The sequence below is a fragment of the Puma concolor genome, chromosome A1 (assembly GCF_028749965.1).
Source record: "Puma concolor isolate L17-30 chromosome A1, mPumCon1.1.hap2, whole genome shotgun sequence".
Lineage (NCBI taxonomy): Eukaryota > Metazoa > Chordata > Mammalia > Carnivora > Felidae > Puma > Puma concolor.
This window is the reverse complement of record NC_141667.1, coordinates 49,432,914-49,451,837: the sequence shown is the minus strand read 5'-3', so window position 1 is coordinate 49,451,837 and position 18,924 is coordinate 49,432,914. Positions and strand designations below refer to the sequence as shown.

The window sequence follows — 18,924 nt, the reverse complement described above, 5'->3', positions numbered from 1 at the left end:
CTCTCTCTCCGCCCCTCCCCCGTTCATCCTCTGTCTCTCTCTGTCCCCAAAAAAATAAATAAACGTTGAAAAAAAAAATTAAAAAAAAAATTCTTAAAAAAAGAAATCTAGATGACTTGACCGTGTAGTGGGCTAAAGGAATATTGTATTTGTACTCTGCTCTAGCTAGTTGAAGCAAAAAGACAAACTTTTGAAATGATAACTGTGCTGTTGTATGATGAAAGGATAAATTGACCATCCAAACTATTAACAGGACTAGGAAGGGGTCCAGAGCATCTGACTCAAACTCCATTCAGATCCCTTCATTATTTCTCCTGTATGGTTTCTTTCTGTTAGTTTCATTTTCTTTACAAACCAGCCTTTTTATGAATGGATGGAAAACATGGCTGCTAACAGTTCCCAAGTGTTAAGTCTTTCTGCCCCACTGCCTGAAAAAAGGAGGACTAATTAACCAGTCCAGAGAGGGAATTAGGAGTGGCATTCCTGATCCCAGCTGGGGCCTGAATCCTGTAAGAATTTGGCAGTCCCCAAGATGTCCACGTATGGAAGATAGTCTACCTCTTGAGAAAGGAGGTGCTGAGTTGATCATACTGTAGATACCCACTACAAATTGAGCACATGTAAGTTTTTGATAAAAATAAACAGGTTGTATCTTAACTAAATAGAATTTAAGTAAAAATTTGAAAATAAAGGGAAAAAAATAAATAGGTTGTGTTAATTTATATTCCCAATCCCTCTCCTCCCCATCATTTGTTAATTGTCTTCATTTAGTGAAAAATGTGACCCTCTCCCTGACATTGGTCTAGTTACTAGGGAAATGGAGAGTGGGGAGGAAAATGAAAGATGAGCAAGAAAACAAATGTGTTTTAACTTTCTGGCCATTACAACACTCAGAAGAATCTTCTAATTTTATTCCTATTGCTTGCTAAAAATTCGTTGTCCATGTTATCTTTTCAAATTATGTTTACATGTGCACATTTGTTAAGGGCTTTGGAAGGAAGCTTCAACTGTGTTGTGCTGTGTTTCTGAGAAAAGGTCTGTGCTAGATTCTGAGGTCACTGGGAACACCAAATAGAAGTGTCTCATGAGGAAATACAAAGCATGATTTGGGTGAAAAAGGCTATTAATGCCTGCAGCATAGGGAAGAGTTTGGAGCTGGAGAAGCACATGGAGGGCAGATTATAGGCTTTAGGTAAAGGGAAGGAGTTTGTTTTTCCCTAAATAAGAATGGAAATCAATAACAACTGTTGAGAGATCTTTGCTAACACTGCTCTAATCACTTTACGTACATATATTCATTTTATTCTCGCAACATCCCAATGAAATCAGTATGATTTTTTTTTTCAGTATATGAAATTTATTGTCAAATTGGTTTCCATACAATACCCAGTGCTCATCCCAAAAGGTGCCCTCCTCAATACCCATCACCCACCCTCCCCTCCCTCCCACCCCCATCAACCCTCAGTTCTCAGTTTTTAAGAGTCTCTCATGCTTTGGCTTTCTCCCACTCTAACCTCTTTTTTTTTTTTTTTTTCTTCCCCTCCCCCATGGGTTTCTGTTAAGTTTCTCAGGATCCACATAAGAGTGAAAACATCAGTATGATTTTTATATCCATTACAGATGAGGAAGCAGAGGTTCAGAGAGCTTATGTAATTTACCCAAGGTCACCAAGCTAGCGGGTAGCAGAACCAGGATTGAAACCTAGTTTCAAAACCTAAACACTCAACCTCCATACTTTAGCACCTTCCTACTGCATCATATAATTAATAAGTCATCGTGGATCCTAGAATGGAATCCCATATTTTGATCCTAAAGTCCATACTCTCAGAGACTACACGATCCTGGGCTGAGGGAGGAACAGATCTGTAGATGGAAATTAGTGTTAAGGCATTTATGTCTTAGACCTCCGTAGGTATCTTAAGGAGATACTGTGCTTATAGGGCTAATGTTCCATAAAAACCACTCTTGGCAGGTATTCTGCCACTTTATGAAACTGAGGATCAGTTTTGTGGCTTGCCCAGGTGGTGTATCTAAATTAGAATCTGGGTCAGGGTTGACAAACTTTTTCTGTAAACACCGGTTAGTAAGTACTTCAGCCATTGAAGACTGTAAGGTCTGTCACAACTACTGAATTATTGTGGTACAAAAGCAGCCATAGACCATACCTGAGTAAATGAGTGTGGCTATGTTCCAATACAACTTTATAGGCACTGAAACTTGGAATTTAATAATTTTCACGTTATGAAACATTCTTTTGATTTTTAAAAACCATTTAAACATATAAAATAATCCTTAGCTTGTGGCCTGTACAAAAACAGGCCACTGACTGAATTTGGCCTATGGGCTATGATCTGGGTGGTTGGATTCAAAACCCTGGAGTGTGTGCACAAAACCACAAAAAATCACAGAAATAAAAATTATAGAATTATTCTAAGGCCTAAATAAGATTATGGCTACAAACCACTTGGCACAATTTCTGGTATTTAGGAATCTATCCAAGGTCAGTTAATATCTTCCCTGATAAGACTTTTGTCTTCACGTGGCATTTAGATTCAGATTGAAGAACTGTTCTCAATTGCAATGCAATGAGTCTAACAGTAAGTGGCACTCTTCCCTTGAGTTCAGAAGCTGCAACCATGGAGAAAGCTAGAGATGCTCAGTGCTGCTAATGATACTGAGTTTGTTTTTAATTCAACAAGTGAAACTCGTTGCCTGTGCCTCTGGCCTACAAAATCTTTTCTCATGGAGAGAACAGGGTGTGAATTTTTCAAAATAATCAGTATTATGTTGTGAATACAAGTCTTGTATTCAGAGCCTTGCTCTCCTGGACAAGACCTGGGGAAGGCCTCAGGCACTGTTGGTTAGCACTGAGTGAATGATGACAAGATGTTTCTTACATTTGCTTAACACACAAGACCAAGGTCTGTGAAGCTGCTGGTTCCCTGTCTACCACTAGGTTTGGAATAAGGGAAGACATTCAAAGGATGGGACTCAGGTGGGGAGGTGTATGGCTGGGCTGATCAGGAATGCATTGTATCAGAACTACAAGGAAAGATGTCTTTTGCCTCTTATATTGACTTTCCCATTCATTCATTCATTCATTCATTCGACCAACATGAGGATCTGCTATGAATACCATGCAACTATTAGGAACTGTTAAGAATGAGAATACTGACATGGAAAGATATTCTGGATATGATAAAATCAGGTTAAGATGTGTAGTCTGAGTTCATATTTGTGTCTAACAGTGGATAGCCAAATTGGAAAAATAAAAATGATCTTACGGGTGAATAAATTGAGACTGAAGAATGTAACTTACTATACACTAAGGACATTTCAACTAGCAATGAGAAAATTAAAATTCAGGTTTAAAAGAGAAGAGAATGAGCAAGGCATGGTAGAATTTGGGGCTCTACTATTTACTAGCTCTGTAGCCTTGGTTGACACTCAATTTTCTTAACTATGATAATTCTAGCACCCATCTCCTAGGGTAGGTAGTGTTAATGTAGAAAGTGAAAGAGAAGACCCATTCCAATTCTTTCTGAAACTCGTTTGTCCCCAAGCAACATAGTCCATTAGGTCTCAGGCTTGCTAATCAATCTGTGCAGAAGTATCTGATCTGGGAGGGCTGAGGTGGTGCCTGCTTGAGTGGTGCATGAGCCTGGGCTCTAAGCCACTGCTCCTTTAGGAGAAAGTGATAAAAATAAAAAAGAGGAAGGCACAAATAATAGCAGAAATGAAAAAGAATTCCTGTAGATTTTATAAACAGTATGAAATAATGCGAAAATACTAGATGTGAAAATCTAGACAAAATGGACAAATTCTTATAAAATTACCAATTTTGTTTATGAATAGAAAACTTGAATAGAAAAAAATCTTAATGATTTTTTAAAAAAGAAACCAGTAGTCAAAATCTCATAAAATTTAAGTTCAAATAGCTTTGTTGGCAAGTTCTATCAACCATTGCCAGAAAAACAAAACAAATCAAAACAAACTTATTTTATACAGACTCTTTCAGAGAATAGATAAGGGGAACATTTTATAAGAATAGCATAAAATATCAGTACATTCAACCTAGAAATATGCAAAAATAAAAAAGTAATGTTTATTTTAGGAATGTAGAATAGAAAATTAATGTAGTTTGACACAATAGTAGATTAAAGGAGAAAAATCACTGAATCTTCTCAACTGATGCACAAAAGGCATTTATAAAATTTAATATCCATTCACGAAAAAAGAAAAAAAGTCTCTTGGATATTTAGGAATGGAGGAGAACTTCGCCAACGTAATAAACAGTCGCTCCATAAAACTACACCATAATACATACCCAAGGTGGAAGCTGAAACCTTTTCTTTAAGAGCTAGAATGAAACAGGATGCCTGCTATCAAAATTTCTGTTAAATTTGAACTAGATTCCCTATCCAGCATGGCAAGGAAAATAATGTAGGATTGAAAATGAAGACACTAAACTGTCATTATTTGCAAGAAATATGACTATACAGAAAATGCAATATAATCTATAGATAATTTATTAATAAGAGAATTTACTGGTTGGAGGAAAAAAAAACATTCTAAAATAGAGTGCATTTCAGAATACCAGAAACAAACAACATAAAAACTTAAAAATAAGATACTATGTAAAAAAGCATCAATAATATAAAGTACCTAGAAGAAAATCAAGGTACCAGTTGAAGACCTCTATGGAGAAAAGTTAAAAATTTTATTAAGGGGAAAATTAAAGAAAATCTAGATAGATAAGACATGTTTATGGACTGGAACACTCAATATTGTAAAGAGGCCAAATTTATTCCACAAGGTGGGAATATTTATTTATAACAGATATTTATTTATAACAGATTAAATCAGGAGGACTGGTATCCAAAATATGTAAATTATTCATATAAATTGATAGGCAAAAAATTGAGAAACCCAACAGAAAAATGGGCAAAATAAATATTTGTCCTCTTAGCACTCTCCAAATCCAAATGGTTCACAAACAAAAGAAAAGGTACTTTATTAACCTCTCTAGTAAAGAAGAAAATGCAAATTAAAGCCACAGTGAGAAGCTATCATATCCTTTAGCAGTTTGGGGGAAAAAAAAATCTGGCAATGCTAAGTGTTGGTGAGGATGCATAATAAGATAAATTCTTATATACTGCTTGGAGATGTCTTGGGAAACAGGCATCTAATAAGGTCCAAAATGTATATCCCCTCTTACCCAGTAATTCCACTCAGAAATATACTCCAGAGAAGGTTCTGTATGTGTGCATCAGGATTTGAGTACGAGAATGTCCAGGGTGGCATTGTTAGTGATAACTGAAACAGAAGATGAAGTGCTCATCTAAAATAAAATGAACAAATAATTTTTTTATGTTTTTATTTATTTTTTGAGAGGGAGAGAAACAGAGAGAGAGAGAGAGAGAGAATGCAAGTAAGAGAAGGGCAGAGAGAGAGGGAAACACAGAATCGGAAGCAGGCTTCAGGCTCTGAGCTGTCAGCACAGAGCCCAACGTGGGCCTTGAGCTCATGAACCGTGAGATCATGACCTGAGACAAAGTCAGATGCTTAACCAACTAAGCCATCCAGGTGCTCCCAAAAAATGAACATATAATTTGGGACATATCCATTCCCAGAAAAATATCCAGTAATAAACAACCCATAGGAATACACAACAGCATGAACGAACCTCACAAATACATTGTTGAGTGAAAGAAGCAAAACACAAAAACTTGCAGATGATGTGATATCATTCATATGATGTTAAAAAACAAGCAAAACCATACATATAATTTTGGAATGAAAACACAGGTGGCAAAACTGCAAAATAAACCAAATGATTATTGCAAGGTTTAGAATAGTAATTATCTGTAGGAGAGGAGGAAGATTTTGTGATCAGGAAAAGACATACGAGCTCGGAGCGGGTGTCAGCAGGACTTGAGGAGATTGAGAGTGTTTTCCCTTTTGTTTTGAGTCCTGGTTGAGTGTTTGCTTTATAAACATCTGTACCCTATAAATTTATATGTGCAATGTTTTATATATCTGTCATATTTTCCACCAGACAGCAGTTTAACCTCAAAGCCATGTTGTGACATCATCATGCACCCATTGTCTTGGAAAAAATTAAAAATTCTGACGGAACTGTTACTGGCAAAGATATGGATCATCGTAAGAGTTCTCCCTGGCAGTGAGAATGTAAAGTGGAGTAAGCGCTTTGGAAAACTTCTCACCCACAGTCCTGTAAAGTGGATGCCTATGAAAACAGAAAAATGACAAAGTAGGTCAGGGACCAAGAGGGAAAGTAGGAGAAGGGGAGGGGAGGGGAGAGGGGAAGAAGGGGAGGGGAGGGGAAAGGGAGGGGAGGGGAGGGGAGGGGAGGGGAGGGGAGGGAGGAAAAAAAAAAGAAGAAAGAGACCTCATGGGATTGATAAGGAGTATGTGGCTTGAACTGAAGAGTTCAATTAGCTTGACAATCTGCACCTGAAGTAAAAGACTAATAATTAAAGACTAGAAAGAAGTGGCACCACACTGGAGACGTTCTCAGGATGAGTGACCATTCATACAGCTCCCCACACCAGAGTGGTCTCTGGAGGAAGTAGTGGGATCTGCATTTTCATGAGGAGACCGCAGGTAGGAACTCCCACAGTGACTCACACAGAGTTCAATGGAATTTTCTTGACGGTAGACCCCCCTTTCATTTCTCAGTTTCGTCACCGGGAGTCTCGCTGAGTTATTAAGGGTACATTATTTTGCACCGCTCCCCACTTCCTCTGTTCTGAAGAGTTTGGTTATGTGGGCAGGGGCAGCGTTAACTTCCCTCTGGAGTTACTTGCTGAGTAAGTGTTGCGATATCTCAGAATGCTGACTTGTCCTTGCTGGGCCATGGTTTTCTATGCTGTGCGCACTGGAGAGGGCTCTAAACTGCTTCTTGCCTTGGTTTGAGAGTGACCTTCAGCTTAATGTCACTGGCATCCATCTATAGTCGCTAAATATAAAAACTGTCTATAAACATGAAAGCTCTTTATCATCTTCCCAGCATTGTGAAGAGCATGTCCTTGTAAGTTCAAAAGCACTTGATTAGTAAAATGCCGGGGTTTTTTTTTTTTGCAAGAAAAAGAACCATGCTCATTTGGAAGGTAGGTTTCCTTTTCCCAGCTCTCCACACCGCCTCTTTCTGGGCGAGTGTCTGTACTGGACATTTTCTTTGGCTGCTCAGCATCCATTTTCCCTTTTGGAATGCACCACACTTTTTCTTTAGGGGAACCACCTTCTTTCACTTTGAGAACACAAGGTTTGGGGATGTGACCCAGGCTCAACCCAATTAGTCCTTTGTGACCCTGTGGACACAGAGAGTTCAGGAATGAGTTGGTGACCCAATGTGAGCCTTTGAGGGAATGTGAATCACTGGACCTGTGTGAGAACAGCCAAGAGACATTCTTGGTATGTGGCCATGTGCTCTGCAGGTGCAGTGGAGGGACACCATCTAGAATCTGAGGAAGGAGCCAAAAATGGAGGCAGCTAGAAGTAGGTCCCCAGTGACCTCACTGAGGCCATTGAGTCAAGTCTGCCTGAAGCTAAACTTTTCAATAATGTCAGTCAATAAACTGACTTCATAGTTTAAGCTAGTTAGTTGGGTTTTCTGTCAGCTGGTGAGAGAAGAAGGGTTTATTGGCATCAGAACAGCATTAAGATCAGCATGAGAGGTGTTCTGTAGCAACGGAGAAAATCATTTGTCTTGTAAAAGGATCATTATCCCAAAGACCCCGAAGGATCTGGGGTTCCCTCCAGGGATGCCCAGGATCTTTGGTCTGAAGTAACCCTCTCAGTGCTGGGGTGGGGAGGGCAATGCTGAAAGCAACCTGATGCAAATGAGTGTACTGAGACCACAAACATAAAAGTAAAATAAAAATAAGAGGACTTTCGTCTGAGGTAAAGTCTACAAACTGGTAGGCAGTCTATATATATTTAGGTATAAAGACATGTTTTGTGGGGCGCCCAGGTGGCTCAATCAGTTGAGCGTCCGACTTCAGCTCAGGTTATGATTTCAGAGTTCATGAGTTCAAGCCCTGCATCGGGCTCTGTGCTGACAGCTCAGAGCCTGGAGCCTGCTTCGGATTCTGTGTCTCTCTTGCTTTCTGCCCCTCCCCTGCTCATGCTCTGTCTATCTCTCTCTCTCTCTCTCAAAAATGAATAAATATTAAAAAATATATTTTTTAAAAAAGGAAATGTTTTGTACCTTCTCCTAGATCCCTTTGTGTTCATGATGTTCCTAATTGTTTATGAGTGAGACTTTCTTTCTGGTGATACACTCACAAGATGTACTCACATGAACATGCTTGTATACAGTTTATTTATTTTGAGAGAGAGAGAGAACACACAAAAGCAGGGCAGGGGCAGAGAGAGAGGGAGAGAGAGAGAATCCCAAGCAGGCTCTATACTGTCAGTGCAGATCCCAATGCTTGAACCCATGAACTGTGAGGTCATGACCTGAGCTGAAATCGAGTCGGGCACTTAATTGACTGAGCCACCCAGGTGCCCCGATCATGTTTGTATATTAGAGACACAGAAAAATATCTGAAAGGAGATCCATTATGTTGTCAGGGGGTATTTTGTGAAACTGAGATTATGCCATTTTTTATCTATCTATCCATCTTTCCATCTATCTATCTATCTGTCTTCTTATTTTATTTTTTTCAGAATTTTCTACAGTAACCATAACTTATATAATAAAAAAGTTTTCAAGTACTATACAGACACACGGGTTTACAAGTACTTTTATTTAATTATTTAAGTTTTATTTAAATTCCAGTCCATTAACGTACAGTGTAGTGTTAGTTTCAAGTGTACAATATAGTGACTCAGCAATTCCATATATTACCTGGTGCTCATCACAAGTACTGTCCTTAATCCCCATCACCTATTTCAGCCATCCCCCACTGACCTCCCCTCTGGTAACCATCAGTTTGTTCTCTATAGTTAGGAGTCTGTTTCTCTCTCTCTCTTCTCCTTTGCTCGTTTGTTTTGTTTCTTAAATTCCACACATGAGTGAAATCATATGGTATGGTTTGTCATGTGACTGACTTATTTCCAACAAGCACTTTTAAAGAGAAGTCACATGAGTTGCAATTTGGAAGTCAGAAGATCTAGCTCAAGATTTCTTCACTTCTTACCCTTAAAATCTGACGTTACTGCCTCCCTTTGCAAAATTTTGGGACTAATACTCTATGGGAACTGAGATGTTGTGGTTTAAATAAGAGAAGACTTTTTATTCAAATCAAGTACATATAGGATTCCATATGTAGTCATCTCTCCAATACCCATTCTTCTGCAGCTCCCCAATTGTACAAGGTAGATTCTAATTGGACTGAATTTTTCCAGATAATCCCATCTATATCACCCTTGTTCTCCTGTCTCCTGAACTGGGTAAAATTCTCTACTTCCATTTTACGAATTTTGTCAAGTGGCCCTTTCATTATCTGTCATTGTGAATTCTTTTTTTTTTTTAATTTTTTAAAATGTTTTATTTATTTTTGAGACAGAGAGAGACAGAGCGTGAACAGGGGAGGGGCAGAGACAGAGAGTGAGACACAGAATCCAAAGCAGGCTCCAGGCTCTGAGCTGTCAGCACAGAGCCCGATGTGGGGCTCAAACTCACAGACTGCGAGATCATGACCTGAGCCGAAGTCAGACGCTTAACCGACTGAGCCACCCAGGCGCCCCTGTCATTGTGAATTCTAACAACACATAATTCTGATGTTTTCATTGGGTGCTTAGAGGCTATCTTTAGGGAGTCAGAAGTTTTTTTTTTTTTTTTGCCACTTTTCCTGCTGACACGGAAAAAGCAAAAACACAAACAATCTGTGCAGTGGTATTGTATACAGTAGTTTTTATGTAGTACCCTCTACCTAATTATAGACAGCCCTCTCCAAACGCTCCCTTAAGAGAATTCACAATACAACTTTCTGAACACAATTTAGAAATGAATTAATTACAATACAAAAGGCTTCTTTACCAGAAACACATTTAAGTGTTCCTTTTATAAAGCAAACTTCCATTACACATAATTAAAGAATCATAGGCCTCTATGGATCTTTTATGATCAACTTTACAAATAAACAGACATGAAGCATCCATTTCACGGGGATAATAACATTATTGTTTTTGCCTAATGTTTCCATCTAGTGGCATCCACATGGCTGTAATAAAGAATGGGGAAGTTCTATAGCAGCTGGAATGAAGAGATCTTTGGAATAGAAAGTTAATTAATTAATTGGTTAAATAATTAATTTTCTTTTAAACTTTTTATTTAAATTCAAGTTACTTAACATACAGTGCAGTATTGCTTTCAGGAGTACAAATCAGTGATTCATCACTTACATAAGACACCCAGCTCTCATCCCAACAAGTGCCCTTCTTAATGCCCATCATCCATCTAACCCATCCCCCACCCACCTTCCATCCATTAACCTTCAGTTTGTTCTCTATTGTTAAGAGTCTTGAGGAGTCAACATGGCAGAGAAGTTTGAGGGTCGAAGTTCCCTTGTCCCTCAAACACAGCAGTATTGAGGCCAGAAGACTGGCAATTCAGGCTACAGAGTTACAGAAACATCTCCAGGGGCCCACAGGACAACAACTTGGTGGTCCATAGGTGCGTGATTACTAATGGGGAAAGATAAAACAGGCAGTGTAGGTAAGGAGGGGAGGGATTCCCTTCTGTGGAGAGACAAAAGGAAGAAGAAAGAGAGGCTGTGGAAGTGTAGGATTGTATTTGGACAAGAAGAAAACCACTCACCAGGGAATGGAAAAAAACAGAGAAAGAACCAATTTCTAACTGGGGGGCTTCCTTCACCCTGTTTGCACACCCTGGGCTTGGTAACCAGCTCAGAGTTGCAGTCGAAAAAAGCAGTCTTCTCCCTTGGGTGCTGTGGGAAGAAGGTATACAGTCTCCAAGCACAAAAGAACCTGCAGCCACCCACTAGCCAGAGGCCCTTTGTCAGTTGGCTGGCGGAGTGGCTCTACCCTGGAAGGGGGACATGTGGAGCAGGATCCTTTAAGACATCAACAAACTGGCCCACTTGTGCCCACACAGCACTGTGAGGATGGCCTGAACAGAGTGGTTTGGTGGGGGGAAGAGGGAGACTGGGACATTGCCGTTTTTCTCCTCATCACCAACAAGGTGGAGCTTCGGGGAATGGAGAGTGGGCCCACATTGGAGGCGGGACCCACCTACACCAAACCACATCCCTCTGTGCCTGGAAACTGTGTATCTACTGGAGCAAGATTGACACTGACTGAACCAGAGAGCCCCTCCTCCAGATCAGCACAGCCACTGGCTCTAAGGCATCACTGGCTCTAAGGCACTCAGATATCAGATATTGGTCCAGCAGTTTTGTATTTGCTGATTTGATTCTTGGCCAATTCTTAGTTTATATCATAGGCCTCTATGGATCTTTTATGATAAACTTTACAAATAAACTGAGACATGAACTGGGACATGAATATATATATAATGTATATATTTCCTTACATATTATAAGGAAATATATAATATATATATTATATATATAAGGGAATATATATATATAAGGAAATATATAATATATATTATAATAAATATATATTATATATATATAATTTTTTTCCTTATACCTTTTCTTCCTCTTATTCCTTTCCTTCTCTATTCTGGTTATTCTGGTTGTTGGTTTGTTTAAGCAGACATTTTTAATCTATTCTTTTTACTCATCTTCTGTATCTCCTTCTTCTTTATTTTCCCCTCTCTCTCGGGGTTATACCATATAGTTTCTCTAATTCTCTTCCTGGTCAATTATTTTTCCTTTTCTTTTTCCCCACTCCTGTCATTTCTCTCTTTGTATGGGATAAAGTTTCTCCCACCACCACCCCCTTTTTAAAACTTTTTCCAGGGTTACTTCAATGAACAAATCAAAACACACCTGGTGGAAGGCCTAAACCACCACTACGAGTAGGGAGATAAAGCAACCAGGGTCTTAACAACAGAGAGTATGCAACACACTCCAAAAACACCTCCTGAAGAGCCAGGCCCTGGACAGTGTATGAGCCCTTTTAAATATAATAGTGCTCAAAGGTGCAGGATACATAATAAGCTATTAAAACACATAAGGGACAGAAAACTAGCCAAAATGATGACCAGAATAATTCTCAAAAGAAATTCCAGGAAGAAATGACAGCTAGAGAATTGCCCAAAACAGATATAAACAATATATCTGAGCAATAATTTAGAATAATAGTCATAAGATTAAGCTGGGCTCAGGAAAAGCATAGAAGACAGTAGAGAATCTATTGCTGCAGAGATCAAGGAACTAAGGAATAATCACAACAAATTAAGAAATGTAAATGACGTGCAAAATAAACTAGATGCACTGGACAGCAAGGATAGAGGAAGCAGAGGGGAGAATAAGTGAAATAGAAGATAAAATTATGGAAAATGATGAAGCTGAGAAAAAGATAAGAAAATATTAGACCACAAGGGAAGAATTACAGAACTAAGTGATTCAATGAAACATAATAAAATTCATATCATAGGAGTTCCAGAAGAAGAAGAAAAGAGAGAAAAGGGCAGAAAGTTTACTTGAACAAATTATAGCTGAGAACTTCCCTAATTTGGGGAAGGAGGCAGACATTCAAATCCAGGAGGCACAGAGAACTCCCTTCAGATTTAACAAGAATAGGTCTTCTCCATGGCACATCATAGGAAAAATGGCAAAGTACAAAGATAAAGAGAGGATTATGAAAGCAGTTGGGGGCAAACGTGTCTTAACCTACAAGGATAGACACATAAGGATAGTAGTAGACCTGTCCACTGAAACTTGGCAGGCCAGAAGGGAGTGGCAGAAAATATTCAATGTGCTTTATAGGAAAAATATATAGCCAAGAATCTTTTGTCCAGCAAAGTTGTCATTCAGAATAGGAGAGATAAAGCCTTTCCCAGACAAAAACTGAAGGAGTTCATGACCACTAAACCATCACTGCAAGAAATCCTAAGGGGGACTCTGTGAATGGAACACTGCAAAGACTACAAAGGACCAGAGACATCACCACAAGCACGAAACCTACAGATAACACAATGATATTAAATCTGTATCTTTCAATAATACTCCGAATGTATATGGACTATATGCTCCAGTCAAAAGACATAGGGTTTCAGAATGGATTAAAAAAAAAAAGATCCATCTATATACTGTCTACGAGAGACTCATTTTAGACCTGAGGACACCTTCAGGTTGAAAGTGAGGGGATGGAGAACCATCTATCATTCTACTGGAAGTCAAAAGCAAGCTGGAGTAGCCATACTTCTATCAGACACACTAGATTTTAAACTAAAGGCTGTAACAAGAGATGAAGAAGGGCATTATATCACAATTATGGGGTCTATCCATCAAGAAGAGATAACAATTAGGGGCGCCTGGGTGGTTCAGTTGGTTAAGCGTCCGACTTTGGCTCAGGTCATGATCTTGTGGTCTGTGAGTTTGAGCCCCATGTTGGGCTTTGTGCTGACAGCTCAGAGCCTGGAGCCTGCTTCGGATACTGTGTCTCCCTCTCTTTCTTCCCCTCCCCCCGCTCATGCTCTGTCTCTCTCTCTCTGTCAAAAATAAATAAACATTACATTTTTTTAAAAAAAGAAGAGATAACAATTATAAATGTTTCTGCCCCAAACTTGAGAGAACCCAAATATATAAATCAATCACAAATGTAAGCAATCTTATTAGTAAGAATATGGTCATTGCAGGGGACTTTAATACTCCACTTACAACAATGGACAGATCATCTAGTCAGAAAATCAATGAAGAAACAATGACCTTGAATGATACACTGGACCAGATGGACTTGACAGATATATTCAGAACTTTTCACCCCAAAGCAACAGAATACACATTCTTCTCAGGCGCACATTGAACATTCTCCAAGATAGATCACATACTGGGTCACAAAACAGCCCTCAATAAATATAAAAGAAGTGAGATCACACCATGCATATTTTCAGATCACAACGCTATTAAGCTTGAAATCAACCACAAGAAAAAATTTGGAAAGCCTTCAAATGCATGGAGGTTAAAGACTATCCTACTAAAGAATGAATGGGTCAACCAGACAATTAAAGAAGAAATTAAAAAGTATATGGAAGCAAATGAAAATGAAAACACGAAAGTCCAAACCCTTTGGGATGCAGCAAAAGCAGTCCTAAGGGGAAAATACATTGAAATCCAGGCCTATCTCAAGAAACAAGAAAAATCCCAAATACAAAACCTAACCACACACCTACAGGAACTAGAAGCAGAACAACAAAGAAACCCCAAAGCTAGCAGAAGAAGAGAAATAATAAAGATTAGAGAAGAAATAAACAATATAGAATCCAAAAAACCAGTAGCACAGATCAATGAATCTAAGAGCCGGTTTTTTGAAAAAAATGAACAAAATTGATAAACCACTAGCCGGACTTCTCAAAAAGAGAAATGAGAGAAACCAAATAGATAAAATCACAAATGGTAGAGGAGAGATCACAACCAACACCAGAGAAATACAAACAATTATTAGAGAATACCATGAAAAATTATTTGTCAACAAACTGTACAACCTGGATGAAATGGACAAATTCCTAGATACCCACACACTACCAAAACTCAAATGGGAAGAAATAGAAAATTTGAACAGACCCATAACCAGCAAAGAAATTTAATCAGTTATCAAAAATCTCCCAACAAATAAAAGTCCTGGGCCAGATGGCTTCCCAGGGGACTTCTACCAGACATTTAAAGCATACTTAAAACCTATCCTTATCAAGCTGTTCAAAAAAATAGAAATGGAAGGAAAGCTTCTGGACTCATTCTATGAAGTCAGCATTACCTTGATTCCCAAATCAGACAGAGACCCCACTAAAACGGAGAATTACAGGCCAGTATCACTGATGAACGTGGATGCAAAAATTCTTAACAAGATACAAGCAAATTGAACTCAACAGTATATTAAAAGTATTATTCACCATGATCAAGTGGAATTCATTCCTGGGCTGCAGGGATGGTTCAATACTCACGAGTCAATCAATGTGATACATCACATTAATAGAAGAAAGGATAAGAACCACATAATCCTGTAAATAGATGCAGAAAAAGTATTTGACAAAATACAGCATCCTTTCTTAATAAAAACCCTCAAGAAAGTTGGGATAGAAGGAACATACCTTAAAATCGTAAAAGCCATATGTGAAAAGCCCACAGCTAATATCATCCTCAATGTGGAAAAACTGAGAGCTTTCCCCCTGAGATCGGGAACACGACAGGGATGTTCACTCTCACCACTGTTGTTTAACAAGTTGTTGGAAGTCCTAGCCTCAGCAATCAGACAACAAAATGAAATAAAAGGCATCCAAATTGGCAAAGAAGAGTCAAATTTTCACTTTTTGCAGATGTCATGATACTCTACTTGGAAAACCTGAAAGACTCAACCAAAAAGCTGCTAGACCTGATACTTGAATTCAACAAAGTCTCAGGATACAAAATCAGTGTACAGAAATTGGTTGCATTTCTATACACCAATAATGAAGCAAGAGAAAGAGAAATCAAGAAATCGATCCCATTTACAATTGAACCAAGAACCAGAAAATACCTAGGAATAAACCTAACCAAAGATGTAAAAGATCTGTATGCTGAAAACTATAGAAAACTTACAAAAGAAATTGAAGAAGACACAAAGATATGGAAGAAAAGCTCATGGATTGGAAGAACAAATATTGTTAAGATGTCAATACTACCCAAAGCAATGTACACATTCAATGCAATCCCAATCAAAATTGCACCAGAATTCTTCTCAAAGCTAGGACAAACAATCCTAAAATTTATATGGAACCACAAAAGACCCTGAATAGCCAAAGTAATATTGAATAAGAAAACCAAAGCAGGAGACATCAGCGTGGTGGGAGAACTGGACAGCAACAGGCAGAAGAATGAAACTGGACTACTTTCTTACACCATACACAAAAATAAACTCAAAATGGATAAAAGACCTAAATGTGAGACAGGAAACCATCAAAACCCTAGAGAGAAAATAGGCAACAACCTATTTGATCTCGGCCACAGCAACTTTTTACTCGACATGTCTGAAGGCAAGGGAAATAAAAGCAAAAATGAACTATTGGGACCTCATCAAGATAAAAAGCTTCTGCACTGTAAAGGAAATAATAAAACTAAAAGGCAACCGACAGAATGGGAGAAGATATTTGCAAGGACATATCGGATAAAGGGTTAGTATGCAAAATCTATAAAGAACTTACCAAATGCAACAACATGAAAAACAAATAATCCAGTGAAGAAATGGGCAAAAGAAATGAATAGACACTTTCCCAAAGAAGACATCCAGATGGCCAACAGACACATGAAAAGATACTCAACATCACTCATAATCAGGGAAATACAAATCAAAACCACATTGAGATACCACCTCACACCATCAGCGTAGCTAAAATGAACAACTCAGGAAAAAATAGATGTTGGCAAGGCTGTGGAGAAACAGGAACCCTCTTGCACTGTTGGTGGGAATGGAAACTGGTGCAGCCATTCTGGAAAACAGTGTGGAGGTTCCTCAAAAAATGAAAAATAAAATTACGACCCAGAAACAACACTACTAGGAATTTATCCAAAGGATACGTAAGTGCTGATTCACAGGGACACTTGTACCCCAATGTTTATAGCAGCACTTTAAACAATAGCCAAATCATGGAAAAAGTCCAAATGTCTATCAACTGATGAATGGATAAAGAAGATGTGGTTTATATATACAATGGAATACTACTTGGCAATGTGAAAGAATGAAATCCTGCCATTTGCAACAATGTGGACGGAACTGGAGGGTATTATGCTAAGTGAAATAAGTCAGTCGGAGAAAGATAGATATATGTTTTCACTCAAATGTGGAACTTGAGAAACTTAACAGAAGACCATGGGGGAAGGGAAGGAGAAAAAAAAAGTTTCAAACAGAGAGGGAGGCAAACCCATAAGAGACTCTTAAATACAAAGAACAAACTGAGGGTTGATAAGGGCATGGGAGAGAGGGGAAAATGGGTGATGGGCATTGAGGAGGGCACTTGTTAGGATGAGTACTGGGTGTTGTATGGAAGTGATGAATCATGGGAATCTACCTCTGAAACCAAGAGCACAGTGTATACACTATACGTTAGCTAACTTGACAATAAATTATATTAAAAAATTAACACAAACAACAACAATAAAAGAATCTCTTATGGTTTGTTTCCCTCTTTTCTTTTTTCATTTCCCTCCTCCTGTATATTCATCTGTTTTTTTTCTTAAATTCCACAATGAATGAAATCATATGGTATTTGTCTAGAAAGTTAAGTTTAAAAAGATAGATGCAAGCTGATAAATGTTAGCACCTCTACAGGTAGAGCAAGCAGACAGTTGTCGGATCTGAAGCACAGAGCACCAGCAGCGAAGCACTCTTCAAAGAGTCAAACCTCTAGAGCTAAGTTTCGTTTACAGGAAATACACAGAAAAGAGGAATAATTTCAATGACACCACAAGGAAGCAGGCAAACCCAGAATGTGGCATATTCTGCGGAACAACTGATTTTACAACCAGTGAGTGGCAGGGGGATGGAGGGAAACTGTCCCAGATTAAGATACTTAATTCATATGACAACCAAATGCGACATAGGGACCTTGTTTGGGTCTTGATGTAAATAAATGTATTGTAAAAGGGTATTTTTGAGATAACCAGGGGAATTTGATTATGAACTGGAGACTTAGGTGCTAAGACATCATTATTAATTTGGTGTCATGTGTGATAATGGTATTATAGTAATGCAGCAAAAAGTCCACTTTATATACACATTAAAATCTGTAAGGGTGAAGTGATATGAGATCTGGGATTTGTTTTAAAATAGAAGTTGGTAATTTTAAATCTGTGTATTGGGAACTCATAGTTTCCTGTCTGCTTTTGTGTATGTAAAAAAAATGTATATAAAACAGTAAATAGAAAATGCAAGTTGTAACAGGGATATACAATTTGTCTAAGAAAGGAAGGAATAACAATACATATTTTATTTTCTTGTGTCTGCATTGGGGGTATATACACAAGAGACTTAGGAGAATGGAAACCTACAGGGCGGTGGGGGAAATTGGTAGACTTGGAGGATGGGAACAAGGCTTCTTCATAAAGCTTTGATACTGCTTCAAATTTTAGCCATTTGGATGAATTATCTAAATAGTTTGATTTTAAGAAACAAGAAAGAAAAGTTAAATAAACATGAAAATGCTCAGAAACATTTCCCTGTACACAGGAAAAAAAAAAAGAAGAAGGGGATTGGAGTAGATTTCTAGGTTCGCATTGCAGAATGTGATTGTGGTTAAGCACATCAGCAATAGGTAGGTAGAATGGGTTCCAATATCAGCTCTTCCCGCTAGCTTTGTGAGCTCAAGGTAAAATTGCTCAAACTTTGTGAGGCTCAATTTCCTTACCTCTATGTCGAGGGTAATCTACTGCGTAAGATTGTTCTAAAGATTGAGTGTGGCAATGGTTGTAAAGTGCTCAGTGTAGTACCTGACCCACAGAAGGCACCCAAATACTGGTTATTATTGTAAGTAGTAACTTCAGCTCTCTAGTGGTTTAATCTTTGGTAGTTGTTTAGTGATTGGTAGATAATATCTCTTATGCAATCAGTGAGGAAATTAAATATGGCGGGAACAGATGGTAGCCCTCATTGTGGCCTAAGCAAGTCATACCAGATATTTATTGTATGCCCACATTCCCATCCTGTGCTACCAATGCTGTTTATAACATCACCCTCAAGCGCACATTCACTGTCTAGACTTCGGTGAATTAATAAGTTATTAATATTTTATGAAACTGGTTCCAGTAGTAACTCTAGATAAGGACATAAAAC

General features: G+C 38.4%; 1 protein-coding gene across 1 annotated transcript in view; it reads left to right on the top strand.

The window, feature by feature from the left end:
- The first annotated feature begins 106 nt into the window (after positions 1 to 106).
- HAVCR2 (hepatitis A virus cellular receptor 2) overlaps positions 107 to 18,924 on the top strand; it is a 43,820-nt gene continuing 25,002 nt past the window's right edge. Inside the window, exon 1 of the mRNA XM_086702798.1 lies at positions 107 to 6,274. The gene's annotated coding sequence lies outside the window, so the exon portion shown is untranslated. The remainder of the gene's footprint in view (positions 6,275 to 18,924) is intronic.